Source organism: Adiantum capillus-veneris, chromosome 27 (genome assembly GCF_014529385.1).
Source record: "Adiantum capillus-veneris isolate H3 chromosome 27, ASM1452938v2, whole genome shotgun sequence".
In the NCBI taxonomy this organism is placed as follows: Eukaryota; Viridiplantae; Streptophyta; class Polypodiopsida; order Polypodiales; family Pteridaceae; genus Adiantum; species Adiantum capillus-veneris.
The window spans coordinates 13,519,514-13,526,023 of record NC_140957.1 but is presented as its reverse complement, the minus strand read 5'-3'; positions in this window follow the sequence as shown (position 1 = coordinate 13,526,023).

Genomic DNA, 6,510 nt, shown 5'->3' with positions numbered 1-6,510 from the left:
CACCCAATCAGTGTGTTCAATTTCGTAAATGAATTCAGCTTCCTTTAGTTTTTCCATTTCTTCTTTGATCTTTCTGGCAAATGTTTCGTAATAAGTGTATGGTCTCTGTCTACTTGGTTTCGCATCATCTCTCATGGGTATGGTATGTTGGCATATTTCTGGATCAACACCCTTGAGATCTTTGTAAGACCAAGCAAAGATATCTCGATATTCCTTTAGCAAACTTCACAAAATCTTTTCTTCTTCTTCTGTTAGGTCATTTGCAATGTAGGCCGGCATAGGCTCTTCTCCTGGTTCAACCAAGTCTACCCTTCTAGCGTTTTCAGGTCCTTCATAACACTCTCCTTGTTTCCGTAGTTCCCTAACAGGTTGTTCAATTATGATTTTCCGATCTTGGAGAGTATACTTTTTGTAATGGGATGGAACATGCATTACATCCTTCCCATCTTCTTCCGTGGTTTCCATCTTTGTGGTGTATATCTCCTTTAGAGATTTTTTCAACTCTTGATATTTCTTTTTCCGCTCGACTCTGGTCATGAGTGTTTTTTTATTCGGATGTTCTTCTTGAGTACCCTTCCTTGTTTTTCTCGATGTCTGAGACATTTTTGAGTTTCTGTTTGAAGAATATATGCCAGTTATTTTGTCTTTGACACAATCTTTAGCATCTATCTGCATCATGCCAATTGTGTTTTACTGGAGACTGATGGCATAGGTTGTGCTTTCACAATTTTAGTGTCCCTCTTTCTTCTATACCATTTTTTTCTTCTTGATTTTTGGTTTGGAAAGTCAAAAAACTTTTCCTCCCTTCCCCTTAAGAGTAGTTGAGTCTCGTATGTTCTTTTTCGGATCCCGAATCTTTAGAGGTAGCTGAGTGTTCATCCAACTCATCAGTTGCATCGTAATAGAGGTCAGAAAAGACTTGTTGAGCTTTCATCAAGTCCTTTGTTTCCTCATCCTTGTTTGAATCGATGTTAAGGACTAAAATCATTTAGATGGGAATTATGTCGTAGCCATCCTCATTGCAAAATTGAGTAGGCATAGACGTATTCACACATACATCCATTGTTGCTAAGATTTGAGTCCACTCGAATGGTTTGAATAAATGCTCTGGGAAGGGTTCAGGTATGTAGGCTTCGTCTGTACAATCTCTTTCTAGGATACATTCCTCTCGTCTTAAGCTTCCATTTTCTGAAGCTCCGCACATCCAAATAGGAGTGTCTCTGTTTAGCCATGATGGAAGTTTAGTTTCAATCGAAGAGACTGAATCAAACTCTTGAATAGGTGTTTTCAAGACATCTCTATAGGTGTGGTCTTTTAGATTGACTCTTTTTATAGATCCCACCTGCTTTAAGTACAGATTGTCGTTTCCCCAATCTTGGATAAGTTGTACCTGTCGCATGAAAGGTCTTCCCAATATGATTTCATAGTTGAGTTTTCTTCCAAAGTCTACTATGGCAAAAGTGTGTTGATATTCCATTCCACAGGAGTTGACTATCACTTTTTCTAGTAGCCCTAGCGGTCTTTCAATGTGTCCGTCAACCAACTGCAATTTCATTCACGTCTGTCTGATGGCTGGCTGTCCCTAGGATTCCCATACTGCTTTAGTGGCTATGGCTATGCCAGCTCCACTATCCAGTATTTCCATGGTTTCAATGTCATTATATTTCACTAGGAGGGTAGTGTTTCCTTCTTCCCCTTCATAATATTCTCCAAACTTGTTCATAGGAACTGATCAAATCTCTTTGTATTCTGTTTCATTTTTTGAGTTTCCCAGATTCTTAGAGATTAACCACGTTATCCCCACCTTTTCTAGGGTTTTCTGTAAATCATTCCATAAGTATGGTCTGAGTTTCAACAGTTCCCCCAAAGTGAGAGTGCATTGGATAGGTGTAAACATGATTGAATGAATGTTGTCTACTTGTAGGGTCTATTTGGCTCTTTTGACTTGAGTGGTTTTGCAAATGATAGACTTATCTTCGTTATCTCCCAAGTAAGAAGGTAATGTTTTTAATGTCATTGGTTTACATATCCCTGAAGCCTCTCATCCGCAATCCCCGTATAAGGATTGTATATCCAGGTTTATATCAGATAGTAGGTTATCCAACCAGACTTCTTCTATAGGGGCTAACTTAAAGTTAGGCTTCCATCATTGATCTCCCTTACCTTTTTTCATAAGTGTCTTGGCCAATCTTCTTCTACAAATGGAATTCCGTCTAAGGCATCTTCACTATCCGGCGCCCGGAGCTCTGGTTCATTTGTTTCAAGGTGGGGTTCTGCCACCACATCGGATTTTGCTTTCATTTCTTCTACCGCAAGATCTTCCGGTTTTGCAATACTTTTAAGCTTGGGTTTTTGTTTATCCAGCATTTCCTAGGTGATTCTTACAAAATTTTGATAAGTTTCCAGCTTAGCTGCTTCCATATCTGGAGATGGATAGTTTTTCCATCTGTTTTTCATGTTTTGGCATGCTTTTAGTCCGGCTTGGTAGGCTTCCAAGGCAGCATTGATAGGATCAAAAATTTTATCAACCAAAATGGATCCTCCAGCTTTCACGGTTGTTTCCTTAAATTCACTGCCCGTTTCTTTCAACTTGTCCTGGGCTAGAAGTTTTTTTTTCTCTTCATTTTCAACCTGTTGTTTTTGTTTTCTCATCTCATATCTTTTGCTTCTGCTCCTTTTGATTCTTTGAGAAGAAACTTTTGTATTCTCCAAATCAGCAGAGGAATTGTGTTTCTTTTTCTTTGCCTGATCTCTAGTACCTTGATTGGAACAATTGGTTCGCTCTCTGATGAGCTACTAGGCATCACTTGGACTACGTTGACTACAGTTTTTCCCTTGTTCAAAGGACTCTTAGGACAATCTTCCGGAAGGTGTCCTCTCTTTTTGCAACATTGTATCCAATAGGCTTCAATTGGTTTGAGGTGTTTGTCAGGCTCTGGACATTCATTTTTCCAATGGTCATCAGCACCACAGTTATGACAATTTCCTGTTCTAGATCATCATGGGTCTTCCCATAGGAGGTATGACACCTTGATTAGCTACATAATATTTTGGTGTGAGCCCTGGTGGAGCATAAGTCATGGTTTCCTCCATTGGTGGTGGTTGTGGACTATACCAATCTCCCTCTACCATTACGGTAGATAGACTAGGCTCTGCATAGGGTGTAACAGGCACTAATGCTTGTTCATCTATGACCCCTTCGGAGTGCATGTACTTTACAGGCACCACATTATGTCCTGGATAAGGAGGTTTTTGTCCCAACACAGGTTGAGGTCTCTCCATACCCATTGGTGGTCTTTGAGCTTGAGCCATATTAGGCTGATATCTGTACATGGGTTGTCTTTGTGGCCTCATGGGCACGTACTGAACATTCCCATCATACTTTGGTCTGAAGTAGCACTCGTGGGTCTCGTGGTTGGTCCATTTCCCCTCGATTGCACACCATTTTTGTAGCCTAATTGGTTGTCCCTATGGAGATATCCCCTATCGTGGTCCTCTCATAGGTGCCTTTTGCATATTGTTCATCATGTCATTCATTCTTTTTAGCATATCTTCTATGGCTGAGAGTAGTGCCGCAATAGTCGTTCCCACTTGTGCTGGTTTTGTGGATGCAGTCTTCTCGCTTTGGCTATCCTTTGGGACGTCCTCTTCATTAAAGATCTCACAATTGTCTCCTAGGTCGATAGCATCAGACACACACACCTCTAGGGTTGTATGCTTTTTACTATAAAGTATAGCATGAAGTTATTTATTTAGCAATCCCTCCAGAAACAATGAAACAAGTCTCTCTCTGCAGGTATCTCCATCTCTGGGCATCTAGCAATGTATTGTTTCATTCGAGTTGCACAATCCATAACAGACTCACCATGTTTCTGTTTAAAGCTGTAAATTTGAGCTACCGTATTATGTTTAATCCCCGTTTTATTACAGGCAACTACAAATACTTGAGTTTATGTATTCAAATCCATGATTGCCTTGGTGGAATGTTTTGGAACCATGTCAAAGCTTTTCGTTCTAATGTCATTCCAAACCCTTCGAATTGAGTATGGAAATCGAATATACGCTCCGCTCTTAGCACTTGCTTGAAGCTTGCTAAGTGGTCATATGGATCCACTATATTGTCTGACCCATTTTTGGAAATCAGCTGGTCTGGCACGTCTATTTGGTTCAACTCAGGTCTTCTAGGAGTTGGTCTTGTTTGGAGTTCTTCAAACCAGTCTATCGGAAATAGTGACTCATGTAGCCCTGGGCTGGCCTTAGTGTCACCCGTTTTTCTTCGGGATGAGGTGGTTTCTAGTTTCTTCACATTACTCTCAGATGATCTCTCACGATGTTTGTCTCTTGGAGTGGTTTCTGGTCCTTGACCCAATATCCAATCCCGTATGGAATATCCCTGGTACTTGGTTTGTTCTACCTCCTCAGGAGTCATCATAACAAAGTTGTTGTTATAACAATCCCTAAACAAGTAAGTTGGTAGATCCGCAAATCCCTTATCTTTGATTTTGAAGATATAGATAATCTTCATGGCCGTTAATTGTCCTGGTCTCGCATGAGAAGTCCACAAGAGATCTTTTATGTTTCTATCTTCCCAACAATAGACTCCGATCTAGGATTATCCGTACTAAGCCGTTTCAAGGGCTTCAAGTCTACTTGATCGTATCCCTCGAATTCCAAAGTTGGTGGTCCTTCTTTTGCTGACATATCTGGGATTATAGTGTTTACTTATAAGCCCCATTTGTCTATCACATCAGGATTTTCAACTTGTACATATTGAGTTCCGTTTCGATCCATGTACATTTTTCCTTGTTTGTTGGCCCTAACTTCTTCTTCGAACTCAATACCATGATCATCAATGCGAATAGCATACTCTTCGTTAGGATCCAAGTAAACCTTGGCTCCATGACGATTAGTCTTGTAAAAAGAGAGTATATGCTTATAACGCATTGTCGTTCCGGTTTCAGAGTGAGTCGAGTAAGAAGACATTTCGGATGTCGAATCTGAAAAAGTGTCCGAGACTTCTTCAGGAATTCTGTGCAAGGAATTTCTTTGATTCACACTTTCTTCAGTGGATACTCTACTGGTGTTTTTCCCAAATAGGCCTTCATTTCCTATTACACAACCGGATCTAAGGTTCATATAGACTTATGAAGCCCTGGATAGAGTACTCACATTAGATTGACTTGTCGTCAATTTCCACTTGACTCAATTGCAACTTTCAGTCAAGCCATTGATTCCTCGTCTGCAACTTGATTCCTGTATAAAATTTTTCAAATTAGCTATGTTTCTATAAGGACAGTTGAGCTCTTGAGAACTCCAGTGATTGGTCTCTGTATTTTACTTCAATTCGTGCTATGGAAGTCAAAACTTTGATTTTCAGATTCAGCTTAGCAAAATCAAAGGTTTAATTTGCAATCTGTAAACTGAGTGTATATGTACCAATTTTGATCCGATTGACACCAAAATTTTCCAGTGGCCTTATTTTATGCTGGTCTAACACAGTATAAGCCCAAAAGTCAAATTTGAAGTCTCTGGGTAGCAAAAGTAAATAATCGCGATTATTTACTTTTGTCACTTTTTTGCATTTTCTGGATTGGTTTGGCAAGTATGCAACTTGTTAAAGCCCTTGGGCAAGTTTCAACAAGTGTGGACAAAATTTGATCAAGTTTACCCACTGTTCCGTGTCCGCAGACTCTGATTTCGAGAATCTGGCTTAGGTTTCACTTTTGTGGTCCAAATTTTACCAAAATTGATTTGTGGGGTCCAATTGATGTGCTTGACTTTGTGGTATACTCAAATTTGCAAAATCACCAAGTTTGAAAGCAAAAGTAAATAATCGTGATTATTTACTTTTGATAATTTTTTTAAAATTTTTGTCCCAACTTTGACACAGATCTATTAAACACCTTATTTTAAGGTCACTAGCCAATTTTCATCAAGTTTGGCTAATTTTTGATCAAATGGTCATCTATTATCTGTCCGCAGACTAACTTTGCAATTTTTGTCACAGTTTTCACTCTAGTGATTCAGATCTTACCAAATTTGGTTTGTGAGCTTATTACAACATGGTAAAGCTAGTGGTATGCCAACTTGATCAAAAAAGTTCAAAAACAGGGCAAATATAAATAATCGCGATTATTTACTATTGTCAAGTTTTTGCAAGTTTTTGGTCAACTGAGCATATACACATGTTTATCACCTCAATATAAGCCTATGAATCAATTTTCACCAAGTTTGGATAAATTTTTTCTCTATTCACAGTCAAGATTCAAAAATTCGGTACAAACTTTAGTTTTCACCCAGTTTTTTGCCAATTTAATGATCCAAACCTCATGGGCCCTTACAAAAGTTGTTTGTACACATGCAATGACTCAATGGTATGAGCCTTGCCCAGTTTAGAGCAAAAAGTTAATAATCACGATTATTAACTTGAGGCTTGAATTGAGCAATTTTTTGCAATTTTCTCAAAGACAGTCTTTCTATGGTGTTTTTTAAGCCTATAAATCAAGTCAA